Source organism: Cuculus canorus, chromosome 7, assembly GCF_017976375.1.
Source record: "Cuculus canorus isolate bCucCan1 chromosome 7, bCucCan1.pri, whole genome shotgun sequence".
Lineage (NCBI taxonomy): Eukaryota > Metazoa > Chordata > Aves > Cuculiformes > Cuculidae > Cuculus > Cuculus canorus.
This window is the reverse complement of record NC_071407.1, coordinates 18,876,129-18,893,722: the sequence shown is the minus strand read 5'-3', so window position 1 is coordinate 18,893,722 and position 17,594 is coordinate 18,876,129. Positions and strand designations below refer to the sequence as shown.

At 41.7% G+C, this 17,594-nt stretch overlaps 1 protein-coding gene across 3 annotated transcripts in view; it reads left to right on the top strand.

Moving 5' to 3' along the window:
* The window catches only part of C7H10orf71 (chromosome 7 C10orf71 homolog), a 97,531-nt gene that overhangs the window by 58,072 nt on the left and 21,865 nt on the right, over nt 1-17,594 (top strand). Inside the window, exon 1 of one of the 3 annotated variants that reach the window (XM_054071390.1) lies at nt 10,806-11,126. The exons of the other annotated variants lie outside the window; for them this stretch is intronic. The gene's annotated coding sequence lies outside the window, so the exon portion shown is untranslated. Of the gene's footprint in view, nt 1-10,805; nt 11,127-17,594 lie in introns of those variants that run through there. 3 annotated transcript variants of the gene reach the window in all.

The following is a 17,594-nucleotide window of genomic DNA, read 5'->3' as shown; positions in this document are numbered from 1 at the left end:
AATATAGCACCCTTCGCTTATGTGAACTTGTTGCTGGCAAGAGATGGCACTCTATCTTGCTCAAAGTTACCAACAGTTTTAGTGCCCACCTTCTGTCTTCCTCATTTTAGCCTAGCTCTAAAGTCCGGTTGCGTTGCAGTGGTCAAGAATGACACTCATGTCTGAAAGTGGAAGCTTATGGCAAAAGCAGGCTGGAGGCAGGATGCTTGCCCAGCACTGAGGACACAGCAGGACTGTTGACAGCGCTTCTCAGGCAGAGGAAATTTAGTGTGGTTTGCTTCAGAAAGCTGAAATGAAGGGCCTTAGTGGAGGATGCCTAATTTGTTTAGGCACCTTTGATCTGATCTTATAAAATCTTAATCTGCTCATATTTTCTGGAAAATTCACAAGGAGTCAACAGAAATAGGACCAGACCTGCAAAGTTTAGAAGAAAAACACTGTTTTGGGGGTTTTTTGTTGCACCTAATTTTCTCTTTATTCTCCCCTTGGTTTTTCGGACTTTCCCAATATCCCTACTCCATTTACATCTCCTCCTGTGCACATTTCATTTGTAATTCCTAGATCTGAAGGCCTCAGCCTTTATTGGATTTCAGTCCCCTTTCTGGTGGCCAGAGTCCTGACACCTCTCTTTATCTGTCTCCGTACTCAATGCCCAGGCTAAGCCATTCAGGAAGGCTTCATCTCTTGTCCATGGGGAGGAAGGACCGTGTCATAGAATCGTAGAATCATAAAATAGTTTGGGTTGGAAGGGACCTTAAAGATCATCTAGTTCCACCCCCCTGCTATGGGCAGGGACATCCCACTAGATCAGGCTGTCCAAGGCCCCATCCAACCTGTTCAGGAACACCTCCAGGGATGGGGCAGCCACAACCTCCCTGGGCAACACATTCCAGTACCTCAGCACTCTCATAGTGAAGAAATTCTTCCTAATGTCTAGTCTAAATCTGCCCCTCTCCAGTTTATACCCGCTCCCCCTGGCCCTGTCCTCACAAGCCTTTAAGAATAGTCCCTCCCCAGCTTTCCTGTAGCCCCTTCAGGTACCGGAAGGTCACTGTAAGATCTCCTCTGAGCCTTCTCTTCTCCAGGCTGAACAAGCCCAACTCTCTCAGCTTGACCTCATAGGGAAGGTGTTCCAGCCCTCCAGTCATCTTCGTAGCCTCCTCTGGATGCATTCTAACAGTTCCGTATCCTTCTTATGTTGAGGATTCCAGAACTGGACACAGTATTCCAGATGAGATCTCTGTCCTGACACTATGACTCTTCCTGCAGGAACTAAGGTATTTCAAACCTGCTGCCCTCCACTGATGAGAAAAGGAGTCTAGACAGCCAGTTTGAACTTGTAAAGGGTGTACTGGGTGTGATAGATTCTGTGCATTGAATATCATCTCCTTGCTCATATGGGATATTTTACACAAGAGCTTTTCTCTCCTTCACATCACCTGTTGTGAACCGTCCATGCATTCAAATGCTGAAACAAGTGTTCTTGAGTGTCTCTGTCCCTCGAGGGTGAATTGTTGCATTCCTTCCCTGTCATCATAATAATAACAATAATAGTAATAATAATATCTTCTATTTTTAGAGATCCAAAGTTTCCCAAAGAGCCACCTTTGGGATGGGACATACCAATAAATAGATAGTGCATAACCCTAGACAACAACTTAAGACAGATGAGTCTATCCAGTTGAAGCTGAAGATGAGATTTCATTTGGCAGAAGATAATTGCAAAAGTTATTAATTATTGTTGTTGTTTATGCAGCTCTAGACTCAAGAGCAATAGAAACTTTCTAAATACTACCAGTAGGAAGGCAGAAGTGCAAAGGCATTATTATCATGGCATGGTAATTTGCAGAAGGCAGAATGTGCTAATAAAAATCCTCCCTTGGAGGTTTTCCCATCTAGGACTCAGCATAAGCTGATGAATAGTCCATAATGCTAAAAGAGGAGAGAGCTGGATTCACCTCCTGGCTTTTCTGTAGGTTCCCAGTGTAACCTTGAGCATATAGTTTAGTTGCTGTGAATCTAAGAGCGAGTCTACGCAGCATATTGTAAATATTTAAAGGTGAGGTCTGGAAAGATTTCCAATAGGAGTATTTTATATGAATCTCTGTGTGTTTTGCAGCATAATTTTATTTAAATTGACAGTTGTTGGGGCTTTTTGTCTTAAGCAGCAGGACTGAATGTGCATGGGACCTGGATTTATAGATAATCTTCTCTGAGTGCAAGGTTGGGTGCTTGCTTTCTCTGGTGCTGGCTACAGGGGCAATCCTTTTTTTTACTTGATGACTATTATTAAAATCTCATGGACTTCACAAACTAACGTAACGCAAATAGTAAAATTAAGGACATGTATCTGAAGCACCTGCAGAAACAGTGAGTCCTGAGTCCACAGATGATTTTTGAAGACTGTGAGAATTTGGTGACCATCATTATTTACATTGATGACAAAATAAATGGTAAAGCTGTGAAAGGGAAAAAGCGAATCAGGACATTGGAATTAACCAGATCACAGCATCAAATGTTGAAAAACGTTGAAAAATATTGTTGTTTAAATAACATTTAATTTTTACTAATTTCTATTTACACCACCAGTGCCTCATTTTCTTTGTATTTTCTGGTCTTGCATTACTAACATGGAAGTTTTGTGTTTTTTTCCTCAACTGCAGAAAAGCTTTCTGAATCGGTAGAGATATTTTTTCTACTGAGATGTTTCATGCTTGTTGTGCTCAAGTTGGCAGGAAAAAAGATTAGTCTGAGGTCTCATTAGCGTCCCTTCTGTGAGGACAGCACAAACTCTCTTTTTAAAGCAGTAAGCAAACAGAGCATGTTCCAGCTCCCACTCATGTCTCTGGAAGGGTTTCTGTTGACTGAAGCTGCCAAAGCCATATCTGCCAGGCTGCTTCTGTAGTCAACATCAGTTTCCAAAATATCCTGCTTCTATGCATCACGTTGAAATGTTTGAGGGGCTGCTGTCCTTTGACAGGGTTGGAATATTGAAATCAATGGGACTTTTGATCCCAAATGACATGGACACTGTTGAAAGTGTCATCTAGTGGAGACATCAAAACTTGCTTCCTTGTTCAGGCCAGCCTGCATACACAGTCATTTTCTTAATGGATTTCAGATACACCTTGGATTTGGGAATTACTCCTGTATTTTGAAACAGCAATACTTTCTGTCACTAACAAAAAGATTACAATAAAAATGCACTTTGAGCTTACAGTGCTTAAATGTTTCAGTCTGTGCTCTCTATTGTGTGTAAATATTTTTGCTGAAATCACTGAGGATATCTGTATAAGTGACATTATGGATTTGCTCAGAGCCCTGATTCTACAAACATGTTTAGTTTTGTTCCAAGAGAAGGGACTGTGATCTCTGCAGGAAGATAATTAATCACATACATGTTTTCAGGATTAGAATTTTCATCAATAATAATTTTATTACTTGTTTTATGTTTATCTTTTTGCCTAAAACGCCCTTGTGAAGTTTAAAGCAAACCAGTTGTGACGTATTTTAAAAGGCAATATTTATCTTTTTATTCCCTTTATGTTTTCCTTTAAATATCTGACAGCATAAATTTTCTAATGAGTTTTGCAGACTACAAAGCTTTAAAAAGTGCCTGAAGTCATTGATTTATATGACCATAATTCAAGCCACATGCCCTTTCCTTAATAGAATGAGATTAAAGAAGAATTCTTTTGTTTGCATTTGTCAGTTTATTAATACCAGCCACTTTAGTACATTTGGTGCAGTGGATTTCAGTCCTAGGAACCTCTTTATTGCCAAGAGAAGTCTCTAACTACCTGGGACTCATCCAGGTAATCTTTATTTAAGGGGTTGTGACATAGTTTTTAGGCCTGGGAATTAGTGGGCTTTCTGATGCTGTCTGCCTATCTATTCCACATATCTCTCTGACTCTATTCTCCAGGTTCAGCTGCAGGGAAAGCATGAAGATCTGTCCCTAATTTTTCTGTCCACCCAATTTCTTAGGCAGGTTGTGCCAAAGTCCTTGCAGCCAGACCCTGGGCTGTGTTAACAGACCAGCTGTACAGCAGGCAGAGGAGCTGGGACTGATTTCTGCAGCAAATCTGCATAACTGAGCTAAGTTTCTGATTGCCGCATTTCTTTTCTTTTTTCGCTTTCTGCAGCGGTTGCTTTCTGTTCCTCATTTGGCTCCTTTCTTCTCAGTCATTATTTAACACGGTTCTGCAGAGAAGCACATTTGCTATCTTTCACACCAGGTTTCTAACTGTTCTTGGCCTTTCTGTTTCCACATTAATTCCTCCCCCAAACACTGATAATCTCTACTGCATCACCATCTGTTGGCTTGTTAATCTTCCATTTCTGACATTCAGCAAAACCTTGAACAATTACACATTGGCTTTTTCTGAAAGGCTAGGCATAAACTTCTGGTTCTCTCTTTAATGCTTCCTGTTTTATTGAATGCCAATTTTAGATTACTTACTTTTAAACATGGCTTAAAGTCATATCATTTTAGAAATAAAATATTACAATTGCTTGTCTTACTGGTATGGGAAAAAGGCAAAAAGCTATATTGCTTTTCACAGTTAACTGGTGCACTCTGATTTGCTAGTGGACTGGAAGCAGGCTAGGCACTTGTGTTTGCTGTGGCTTACATACTAGTGGTGCCTGTTTTTCTGCCAAGATACGTAAAACTGAAATATTTTTTTTCAAAATTTTTTGTGATTTCCAGTCAGAACTAACTCTTCTCTGGGAAGGGTTTTGAGCTAGGAAGAGAGTTGATTTAAGAAAGAAGGAGTGCAAATCTGAATTCCTTAACTGTCTGATTTGCAGCTGGACTGAAACTTCTCTCCTAAGCCAAGCTGGTCTTCCCCTCACTGTCTGCTTGTGCTCCAGCACAAAACCATGCAAGTAGACATTTCTCACCCCAGTGTTTCTGAACACGTTCTGCAGTGCTATGAGTTTTTCTAGGTAATACAGATATGTTTTGAAACTTAAGTGACTGATGAGGAATAAAATTGTCATATTTACTTCTGCTGTTCTTCGCTGTTTCCTCTTCCTGGCTCAGAGCAAGTGTATTCTACAAACCACAACATGAAAACCCATGTACTCTGGGCAAACTAAATAGCCTATAACAATTTTTTTAATGTTTTATCTCTTCTCTCTTGACTCCTTCTCACACGAAGATAAGGCTGCATTTGAACCGCAGCTACCTCTACAGTAGCAGCTGTACTGCGGCATAACAATTTCTTCTTGTAAAACATTGGTATTCCCCAGAATCTGGGGACAGTCAGTCCTGCAAACATGGCTAAAAACTCATCCTTGTTGCAAAGGAAGCTGGCACAGGGCAGGGCCAGTGGTTCTGTTGAATATTCCATGAAATTCATCCAAGGTCTTGTGTAAAATACAAAGTATTGCATGAAATCCAGATGGGAGTGGGGGGACTGGAACAAAAATCATACTGGCTAATTCACCTTGTCTGTGGTGGGTTGATACAGTGCAAAGGACTCTGAGAGCAACCATGTGACACCTCTAGGTTGACTAGCCTTCTAGCTGCTTGGCCTCTCATATGATCCCCTAAAAATAGTACCTTGTTTCCCATCGTTGCTATTCAGCTATTTTAACTAGCTTGTGGTCTCTAGCTCTTGCTTTGTGATTTGTAAATAGGAAATATTTATGCTAGGCCAGTAACTCCACATTCCTCGAACATCTTTTCTTAAATTAGATGGATTATAGCTATGTTTATAAAATGCCTAATGCACTTCCCTAATATCTCTAAATGTCACTGGCTTCTATATAATGTTTTTAAAGACAACTAATTTTTAGATCACTCAGACTATTTACAGGCATTTTTTCCCTCATCTGACTGTCACAAGCATGCTCATTTCTTAACCTTTCATTGACAAACTGGTTCATCCCCTGTCCTGGGACAGGCTGAACCTCCCCTGCAAACTGTGAAGTGCTACCAGTTCCTACTGATTTTACTGATGATTCCTGATGGCTTGGAAGACAGTGATTTCTAAAGTAAATTGGTGTCCAGTGGACAGATAGGTAGTTAGCATGTTTTTTGGCTATTTTAGACAGTGCAATCTCTTTGAAAATTTGTCCTGGGTAGAACAGTTCTTTGCAGGATAAAGCCTTTACTTGCAGAATAATTTAGCCATCTTATGGTGTTTAGCACTTCTGTAGTGAGTTTCTTTTCTGCCGCATCTGTCTTCCGCTCTTGGCAGAGTGTATAATTGTGAAACAGTTATACATAAGCATTTTTGGGGGGTTCTCCTGATAAGATCAATGTATTTGAGGTGGCTGTCTTACTCGCAAAAGCAAGACGTTGTTCCTGAGGGCAGACGCGGTGTGATTTGAGGGAAGTAAGTAGCTGGGACTGACGTCTCTGCCAAAAGTGTCACTGAGACCATGTCTTTAAGAGTCTTTCTAGCTTATATACTGTCCCTGAAAGCAGTAATAGGGCTGATGAGCTTCAGTCTGGTGCCACAGCCAGGCACCTCCTGGAATTTTAGGGTGAAAGTCCAGGGCCAGAATCCAGAAGAGTCATCTCTGAGTCAGCTGAGTTGAGGCAGTGTTGATGGGGCAGCAGCAGGAAGAGCGTATCAGCCTGTAGAAATTCTTTTAAAGTTGAATTTAAGGTCATATTCACAGAGCTCAAAAGATGGACAGAAAAGACGGTGAAGCCTCTGCCAGCAATCACAAATGCAGTCAAAGCTGAAATGTGGCAAAGTTTGTTGGCTTCATGAAAAAACATATTTCAGAGAAGAATCATAGCATAGTTTGTTGGAAAATAATACCTTCTACTACTTTTTGAGGGCAGGATTGATATTGTACTATGTTAAAGACCATATTCTAAAATTCTGAAAGGTTAAATGAAGGAAATATTTCTTTTTGCATGAACCATGCTGCAATTTCTTCTACAGTTTCCTTTTGCAGAGCATTTTTATTTTGAATGAAGCAAGGGCTTCATTCAATGCTGTAATAAGGACAAAGAAAGAAAGCTCCAAGGGCTTCAAAAATTAGGACTTCTGTCCTTGTCAGAGCTCTAGGAGTCCCCAGAGTTGGGACCAATAAATTCCAGCTACTGACAAGGTCTGAGTCCTAAGGAGTAGCCCTAGAGAGAGGCTGTGGATGAGTCTTGCACCTGTCTCATTGCATTAGGAGTGGATAAACAGCCTTTCCAGCAAGGCGGAGAAATGGCCCCAATAGAAGAGACCAAAGAACTGCTACTGGTTACCAGGTGCTGGGGACCTTTCTGTCCTCACCTACATCTGCTCAGCTGAGTTGGTCAGGACAGAAATTGCTTTAAACCTGGATGTGTAAGGGCCTGGACCTGGAAGAGTATACAGGAAGGAAAAACAGAGATCTGTTTGTCATTTCTCCTGATGCCAGATGCAGCACAGCCTGTGCTGGGTAAGAGGAGGTGCTGAGCAAAAAATGTAGCCTTGATCTTGTTCTCCTTTGGGTGAGAAAATACCTGTAGCAATACTAAGACATCTTCCTCCCATAAGACCCTCAGGTCTCTGCTGCCTCCTGGAGACAGAGAAGGGGGGTAGGTCTGAGCAGAGCTTTTGCACAAAATTCATCTGCAGGAGGAATCAGTGATGCTTTCAGATTTAGTAGAAAATATGCAGATGCTCAGGCAAATCCAATGCCTGCTAGAGCAGAATGCAAAACTGGAGACCTCAACTCATTTTCAGTCATTCTCTCTCCTTCAGCAAGGTGTGAAATGGCAAGATTGGAAAAGGAGGGAAAAGTGCAGCATCCTCTCCCCAGAAACTTGGAATATTTCCGTCATCAGAGGAGGTGTGTGTTCAGCTCAGCCTGAGCATGGAAGGAAGGCGTTTGTGTCAGGGTTGCTGACGTGCTGCAGGAATAGCATAAAACTGGCAGTCACCTCCTCATCGAGACAGGTCCCACGGAGGTGGAGGCCTCTTGCTGGAAAATGAGATGGGGAATCTTGAGCTGTCCCAAGGAGGCAGGTGGAGCAGAACCTGATTTGCACATGACTGCTTGCTCAGTACTGTATTGCTGCTGCACTCCTTGGCACATCCAGGAACAGGCATGCAGGTGCTAGAAATGCAGGCCTGGCATGACTTCAGGTGGGGCACAGCAATATATACCTGAAAGCGTGAAGGTCAATGTGTACAGCAGATGAAGGTGTCGTCCTGCTAGGGGACATGTTCAAGTCCTTGTTTCACTACTTTTGTTCAGCTGATATGACGTCTGCTCTGTCCGGTCGATGCTCGGCATTCATGTGCCCAGAAATTAAGTTATTGGTCTGACTGTGATAACAGTCAACAAATCATTCAGTCTGTGGCTGCCAGGTCAGAAATGAACCTGTACTGCTCTGCTGGGCAAAAAGTGCTGCAGACAAACAACTGAAAACTCAATATAGTTATATTGCTCTCATGGGTTATTAAATAGACCCCTTGCTTGTTAATGCCATGAGAATTATAAACCATTTGCTTTCTACAACCAAAGCAGTTTGATGTTTGTGTTTTCCTAGTCTAGGGTGGCATGTTTTCATTTCTGTTTACAATCAGTTCCACTTTTTGGTTTCCATGTACCAGGGACTTTTCGCATATGATCAGTCCATTGACCCCTCGGGGTCTGCGTACTGCTTCTGTGGGATTTGCAGATAAGGTAACAAAGGGGAAAAAAACCCCTCTCTCAGTAGGGCAGAACTCAATTTATTTCCCTGGAGAAAGTGTTAAAGGATGGGATACAAGTCAGAAAAGGCTGAAAACTACTGCTCTTGCATAAGGCTCTCATGCCTGTATTGTCAGCTTTGCCAAGCATATGAAGTGTATGTGTGAAAGATGGAGTTCATTAAACATACACACATTAATGTTCCATTGACTTATTTGTGCAAATTGCTTATTCTTTTCATATAAATTTTGAATTTCTGTCCAAATAGCTGTCTACAAAAGTTCAGTGTGATCTGTTACAGCTCTCTTCTCACTGAAAGGAAACAGCAGGAATCTTTGCTTTTTAAATTCCCTGAGAACAGGGTAACAGCATCTAAGCAGCACTGGGTTGTGTTTGCTGTGTGTTATTCAGTAATTTCCCCCAGAAGTGATTTTATTTTAATGACAGGCCATCTGATCCCAGAGTCTCATCTGAGCACTGAATTTGCAAATATATGTATTTATTATCATCATATTTGAATAAGCATAATGCCTATCCCCAGATTTGAGTCCTTTCAAACCTAGAGTCTGTAAAGCACATCATGATCAATAGTGTTACCCCCAGCTGCTTTCATGTGAGAGGCCTGTTTTGGATTTTCCAAGCAATCAGCCACCCTTCCTGCACTAGCAGTTACAATTTCCACGGGGGTCTTTCTAGTTGCAGTTCAGCCTCTAAGCAGTTCACAAGTTCATGGTCTTATAGAAAGCAGAACTATACCTGCCTCTCTTCATAGACAGCAGGGATGGGTTTATTTTTAGCACAAGTATTCCAGAAATACATTCCACTCCTATTTAGAAATGTGTGGGAGAGACAGACACACAAATACAGACAGTTTTGCTCACGTTAGTGGCAGTGGGTGCCTGTAAACTTCTTTTCCACTTTCTGTTTTCATCTCAAACTTTTATTTATTTTTCACTGTGCACTATCTCTCTCTAATGTTGCGGTTTTAAGGTACCATGATTTGCGATGCATCAGATCTTTGTGAATATGTGTTGTCATGGGTGCAAGGCATGTGTAGCTGTTGGGAGTGAGTGGTTTGGGGCCAAAAGTTATTGGAAGTGTCCCAATGTTTGGCAAGACCAGCATTCTGTTTGGAATGAGTTAGGAGAAGATTTTGAGCAACAAAGTCCAGACCAGGAGTTTAGGAGAGTGGGCTTTGCAGACTCTTCCTGCTGGAATCTAAGGTGAATGATACAGTTCTCCCAGGTGGAGAATTCAAAGCTGCAGGTTGCTTTGGAGAAGGCAGGTCATTGTCCCTCTAAGGACCAATAATCTTAGGCTGCTCTTGGTTCACAGGGAGGATTAGTTCATCACAGACGTCCTGGTACTTGGAGATTCTCAGGCAGCACCTACCTACCACCATGGTTCTTGCCTATCTCATGCGGTAGCAATGTAATTAGCAGCTCTTTTTAAAATGCAAATGAGCAATGGGCTCATGTGAAGCCCTGCACTAACATGGAAGCAGGAGCTGGGCTATAATCACAGGAGATTCTGATTTTCATTTTGCTTCAGGCTGTGGCTCAAGTCCAGCATGATGCTGAGCCCTGAGAGAGTCCCATGATTTCAATAAGGAGCTCTGTAGGCTCACTGTCGCATAAGGGTCCAATCCATTGTTTATATCTGCAGTACAAAAACTTAGCTTGTTGTCTTCTTGTCATATTTCCCCTATTATTCAACATCCTACTGCAGTTCACCAGATGAAACCTAATGCTAGCATGTGCCTCCCAGGAGGGCGGCTGGTCTTGTTTGCTTTGGAAGGGCAGTGGAATGGGGTCCTTACTCCAGGAGCACTAGATACATTTGTCCAGCCTTGATGATGAAATGGGCTATTTATGAAAACACATGGGTAGGACAGTAATGTGCTACTCATGTGCATACTTATTAGACAGTATTTTAAATGATGACCTTAATAAACATTTTGACTCCCACCTGTAGATACAAAAATGCAGTGCTTAAGGTTTGAATCACTGGCAGTAGCGAACCAATCGCACAGCATTACTTTCTGTATTAGTTATCTCTGAAGCATTACCAATGGCGAATCTGAATATAAAAATAGCCGATGACTGTTTGTTTCATCTGTCTGTTACTTGACACCGCATGGTTATTCCAATACGTATGTTTGCCTCTTCCCCACCATGATCTCTGTTTGGTTTCCCCTTGCCCGATAACTATTTAAATACATTTTACTAACTTTGGATTCCTTGCTCACTTCACCTGGCTGGGCAGGTCTGCGAGGGCTCAAGGGTTAGCTCCTCCACTTCTATTGTTTTATTTATTTTTCAGTGGTTTTTTGTATTAGGATAACCATGCTCAGAAGGAGAGTCTGAAACACATAAGTAATAGGAAGTGCTAATAGTAAGCAGGTTGCTGCAAAATGTGCTGGGAGTTTGACTTAAGGGAAGAAAGTGCAGCCCTGCACTGTCCCTAATCAGGAAGCTGGAACTCAGAAGGTAAGGGGGAAATGTTTTTAAAGCAGGGAAATGGGGAAAATGGTGGTTTCTGAGCATGTGAATGTGTATGCATTCAAGGATCCGTTGTGTAGTTGATCAGATAAGAGAAATCAAACAGTATTTATATATTTTTTTCAGTGATTAGAGGTGGAAAGTCTTTTAATTTTGTCCAACATTTTCTGCTCTGAAAAATGCAGGATCATCTCTGAAAGTCTGTGTGTGGAAGGAGGCATTCATATAGATTAGTATGCAGTGATTACTGTTTATGACATATATAATTATTTGGTAAAGGGGTATAATCTTTTTAAAAGACCACTAAATTGCTATGAAGTTCTGTTTAATTGTCTTGTGCATGGTGCTGTAAGCAACTTTAAGCAAATACACATTGATTTTATTTTCCAGTTGATTACTGCCTACAGCTAAGCAGTTTGTAAAAACTTTAGGTTTTAGTGATTTGTGTGGGACATTTTTGAAGGTGTTTTTGTTTCTCTTTTTGGGACGAATAGGAAGAGAATAATTTAAATATTTTATAGAGAGCAATTAGTATGCTACAGAGCCTGAAAAAGCAAAATAGTTCAAATACCAAGGCAGTGCTAAGAGGCCACTATAAATGACTGTGACTGTGACTTGTATCCAATTTTAATCACTGGAAAATTTCTTAAATGGCATAAAGCTTTTCTGAGTCCAGTTGTTGCAGAACTTCTTAATCTGCCATCCCAAGGAACTGCATTTTATTAGCCTAATTGCACAACTCAGCGGCAAAATAAGAACAGAAATAATTAAAATTGAGCTTGACAAGCCAAACTCCTTATGCTTTTTTAAATGGTCTGTGAACAGGCAATACAATTAGTTGTGAATAGGGAAAAGTTTTCCAGCAGCAGGCCAAAGCAGCCCGTTCAATGCTGAATGCTGAGTGTCAGTTAAGAGATTCCCTCACCAGTCCTCTGCCATTGCTAGGAGGGAGGCTGAGGAGAAGGAAAAGTGAGATGAGATAAGAAGGAAAATAAGCTTTCTGGACAGGATCAAATTCCATGGCTCTTTTCCTTCACTTCTTCAGAGAACTGGCCATGTAGAAAGCAAATGCTCTCAATTAAGTGCTTGAAGGATAAGATTGTAGGAAATACTGACAAATAAAAGATTGCCAGTATAGTAGAACCCTAAAACAACTACATTTCTGCATCCTTCCAGGCTTGTCACTAGGAGGATTTTTACATACATATTCACAACTTAGTTACCAGAACAGTTGTAACAGGCACTCACCAGTGAACTGAAAGGCCACAGCCAGGTGGAGATATGCAGGTGTAATTGTACCCCTGCAGCACAAAGCAAAAGCACATGGAAAATTCACTCAATAGCCTCTTATTTCTACCTGCTTCTCTGAAATAGTTGTGTTGTCTGTGCTTACATTACTAGAGCTGTTGAAAAGGCCCATGAAAATATAAATCCCTACAAAACCAGGAAAAAAGCCAACTACCCCTATGAGCCAGGTTGGGAGAAAATACTACTCATCTGTATCAGTCTTTGCTTTCTCTAGTCTAGCTGACTTTACACACACAGAAAGTTGCTGGCAGAGGCAAATTCTGCAAGTGGTTTTTAGCTACTGGCTTCACTGCGCTGGCTTGCCTGCAGCCAGAGTGCCAACTCACACAGAACGTTGTCTACTATAAGAGAGAGGGTGAGTTCATGGCGTTTAGAGCTAGCGTACATTGCTTGACGTAGTGTCGCGTTTTGGGAGCAGAGATCTGTGAGCCAGCTGACAGGTGGTGTATAGGGAAAGGGACCATAGTGAGGGCTGCATGTGTGCACTGATAGGGGAACTTTACCCTTGAGAAAAGGTTGTTCCTTTTCAATCAAGCCTGCATACATTTTGGGGTGGCTCAGTGATTGCTTATACCTACATTTCTATAAGGGTATAAATATATATATATATATAATGTGTGTATTAAGTTTGGTGTCTTGTGACTATGTTACTGCTTGCCAGGTTTTTATGGCTTTCAAGTGTGTACGGTCAGAGAGACTGCCACAAAGACCCCTGTCTTTTAGCAGCTGCAGAAAAACTGAGGCAGCATTGAAGCCATAAGAGGACAACCCTTCCCCAGAAGTAAGGTTTCCCCTTCCCTTGGGTTCCCTTGCCAAATGATCTTCTTTGGACAGGTATAGAAAGCAGATGTTTAATTATAATCGTAGGTTTCTTTATCATCCATCTCCTGTGCTTGCAAATAATTATATAGAAGAAAGCATTAACTAGTAATGATTAATCTAAATCGTCTGTAACAGTCAGACCGATCTTCTCATGAGCCAAGCAGGTCAAATAGTGATGCATCTTTATTTTCGGTCTCTCACATAGCTACATCCCAGTAGTTTCAGAGATGCTTTCCCTGTTGTTTAAGCACTATGCCTGAGGCTGTTTTGGGAATATGGGCTATGACAGTCAGGTACAAAAGCCACCTGACTCATATTTTCCACTTGCAAAAGATAGAGATCAAAATCCCTACAGTTTTTTTTGAAAAGTCTCCTAAAGAGAGGTGTATAGTTAACATTTGACTATACCTGAACATGTAGAGTCAGCAAACAGCAGTATCTGGCAGTTTACCGCTATTGCAGATTCTCAGTCTTACGTGTGCCTCTATCACCTTTACCTGGATCAGATATAAGATGTCATACTTTAAGGTCAGCTTGTCTTGCCTATCAGCTTCGTTATAAACCCTTGTACAATTCTGCACACCACTGATGGCTTTTACTCTGTTGAGATGTACTTGAGGTGTGTCCCCGTCCCCATCTTTTGTATGTTCCAAAGCACAGGGCTCCATTGTGCAGAAATTGGAATAAGTGCCCTGGACCGTCTGGGATATTGGTGCAGAAGAAACAACATCCTTAGCAGGAACTGGACCCCGCAGTCCGCATCCAGGGTTTGTGCTGGGACAGCGGGGCAGCATTCCTGATCATGATGAGGTTGTTCACTGAGACTGTTTTGACTGATCTGCTTTGAAGTAGTGACATTAGAACTTAGTCTGTTTCCCAAAAACTAAGAAATTATTCTTTGACCGGGCTTGTGAATTGAATGAAGCCACAAGCAAGTAGCTAGAATCACCACTTAGGATGTGAGGGAGAATTGAGGAGAAGGGCTGTGGAAGAAGGGGCTGCTGACAACAGTGGGCTGGAGGTGGTGATACTGCCTACCTGCAGGGTTCTTCAGAGGGTTTGGGTGGTCTGGAAAAGCACTGTGATGACAGCATCACTGAAGTTGCTGAGAGACTGATTCAGCCAGTCATTGTTCTGTTTCGTAAGGAACAAGTATATATTCTGCTTAAAACTCCTGTTATTTTACTTTCTGTCTTTTGTATATGTCTTCTACAGAATAATCACAAGAAATGCCTTAGCATGTGCTTTAACTGTGAAAGAATGTGGAATTGCCCTGGAGACACACCATTAAATTGTAAAAGCGGATCAATCTCTGAATAGGAAGAGGGAGTGTGCATTTCCCTGAGGGGGGAAAAAACAAAAACAAAAGAACAACTCCTGTTGCACACTGAAGAGTGAACTGGAGGGAGCTTTCATCTTGCTTAGGACAAGAGGAAAAAAAACCCTGTCTGGCTTTTACTCCTCAAAAGGAGAAAAATTGTATGGCCTCCAGGGATAATACCTGGTGGCAAGGATGGGTGGGCTCTCCCCTGCCCTCTCAAAGTCCTTCCACATGTAGATAGCTGTTCCGTGGCCATCTTCCAGATAGCAGGCAGGAGCAAGGCAAGCCACAGCTTTTGTACTTCAACTGGAATGGCTTTGTTATATTCACAAATAGTTGAGGAGCAGTTTGTTATCAAGGAATGATGTTATGTGAATGGATGGTTGTGTGCTTGAGTCATCCACTCTGGCATGTATATAAGAGTGTATTTCCCTCCCTGCCAGATTGTTTGCTGAAGAACTGAGCTCTTTTGACTGCACTTTAAAGCTAGAGCAGGGTGTATGCAAGAAATAGCTCTATCCCTGCAGCCTGAGCCAGAAAAACTTGAAAACCAAAGCCTCTACCGTCTTGCCCCATCTCTGGTACATATACCTATTTGGTTTTGGTAACACAGATATTTCAGTATATGGCATGTCCCTATATCCCATGGAATTCTGTGAGTGAGAAAACCAATTAGAACTTGAAAAAAATTTTGAACATACAAAAGGTTTGAATTATTTTCTTTATATAAAAGAAATTGAGCAAAACCCTTGTCCAAACCTTGTTAATATCCAGGAGTAATAAAGGAAAGAGCAGGTGAGACTACCAGTAAAAGAATAATATTTGTTTTCTGCAAGCCTGTTATTTCCTGAGGCTGTATCCTGTGTGAGTGGGTATGGGTCAGACTCTCCTTGTCAAGAAGCTTAAATGGTGTAAGTGTGAACTTGACAGTGCAGATGGCAGTGGTGTGCTGGGGCTGGTGAGGAGTGCAGTTTAATTGGGGATGGGTTCAGATTCCCCTGCCTGGAAAGGGAAGTGAGGCATGTCTGGTTGCTAGCTGCAGATTTCATTGTGTAGGTCACAGAGGAGAATACACCTGCTTCCTTCTTGTGTCTGACATACTTGCTGGTATTATCACAATTTTCCCATGACAGTGGCTGGGACTGTCTGGGATGCTCCTTTACAAGGCATCCAAACCAATACATTTCTTTTCTTGTCTGTGTATTTTTCTTTCCTTCCCCTTTTGTCGTCTCCCTTCTGTAGCCATTGCAATGCTGTGGTACTCTAGAACTTTCCCTCTACTGTGAGAAAATCTCATTTCTCCCACTCGGGAAGTGTAAACTGAGGAGACTTCATCCTCTAAGCCTTGCTTGAAACTAAGTGAAAGGATTTGAATGCCTATCTCATCAGCCAAAGTCCTGTCAGTGATCAGTAAGGGGGCTGTACCAATGCAATATCGGTTTTCACCTTGAACTAGTGAGGAAGGCTTGAATCTTCATGGTCACAAAGAGATGTAGGTATTAAGAACCTGAGGTGGAGCTGAGATCTTTACAGCAAGTCAGTCACCTGCAAATCTGGATGTATTTCACTGTACAGTACTATGCCGAGCTACAGAACCATACTCAGTTGAAGAGGTTTGTTTGGTTGGTTTTTTTGCAGACACTCATGTTAAAAACCATGCCCTGTGAAGGACAGTGAGAAGGCACATTTTTACCTTAACTGACAAAGGATAAGCTCTTCTTGTGAGATTCAGAAAAGATAGATTTGGTTCCCTGCACTGCCACAGATGCCCTGTGTGATCTTGGGCAAATCAGACAGTTGAAGCTGGACCTTGGCTGCTGATCTGTAAATGAGACAGAAATCCTGCTTGCAGTGGAAGAGCTTGTAAGGATAAATAGCCACGAGGTGTTCATGTACCATGTTACTGGGGAGCTGTATAAATATCTCAGCATATAATGACTGACCTAGTTACAGACAGGCCTTTTCCAGTCAGACGTCTAATGCCAAGAAATACACTGTTTGGGTTCAGTCACTTGTCTGTGCTAACTTCAGGTCATGGCAGGAGCATCATGTCTTTGCCTTGTGGTTCTTATAGATTTGTGATGTTTGTCAAGTACTACACCTGCCCTTTGCCTTAGTCACGTGCTCTGTGCCTTTGAATTCCTTCGTCATGTCTGCATGTTACTGACTCTTCAAAAAGTCAGTGGATAGGGCTCAGGTAATGGAAGGAGTGAACAGGAGTTGCAAGAAAGCCTTAGTCTAGATACAGCACTTTCGGAGAGACATCTCCTTCTTCCAGACTTGACAGGCCTCTTGGCAGGATGGGGCATTTGGAGGACATTGAGAAAGGCAGTCCGGAGACCAGCTGGAAATAACTGTTGGGTCTTTGCCATTGAACCAGAAAGGGAAAGGTAGAGAGACTTACCATGATTCTCCATAGTTGTCACAAGCAGTCTCTGTTCCATTTTTCTTCACATAAGGTCTCCATCTCCCAGTGCTTGAAGTGTTTGTGGTCTGAGCTGAAGAGGTAAGCATTCCAGCTGGGGCCTGAAAGAGTTTCACATCCTTTTGGGGAACAACACAGACCAGGATATGTAACACACATTCATTAGCTAGGTGCACTTCCTCCTTGCATTCCTGCTTCTACTAGGTTGCACTAACCTTCCTTGTGCTGTGAGTCTAATGAGTCCCCGGTTCCATCTCCCATGGCAACAAATGCCCTATCTTCAGTAGAGCTCACTGGGAGAAAAAAAGGCTTCAGCTTCTTTTTCTTCAGAAAAAGAAAGTAGTTTGATTAAACAAATAAAATCACAATCATATTCATTTTAACGGCATTTCCCTTAGAAAGATAATTGGAAAATATTTTTTGATTATTTGAATATTTACTTAGGGAAATTTCAAAACAAGATCACACAGTCTGTTGCAATACCATCAGAGTATTGTTTTATGTAGAAAATAAAATTAAATGTTTCAGTCAATGTTAAATAGCATACACTCTCTAACTTAAGGACAGTAATGATATAGTA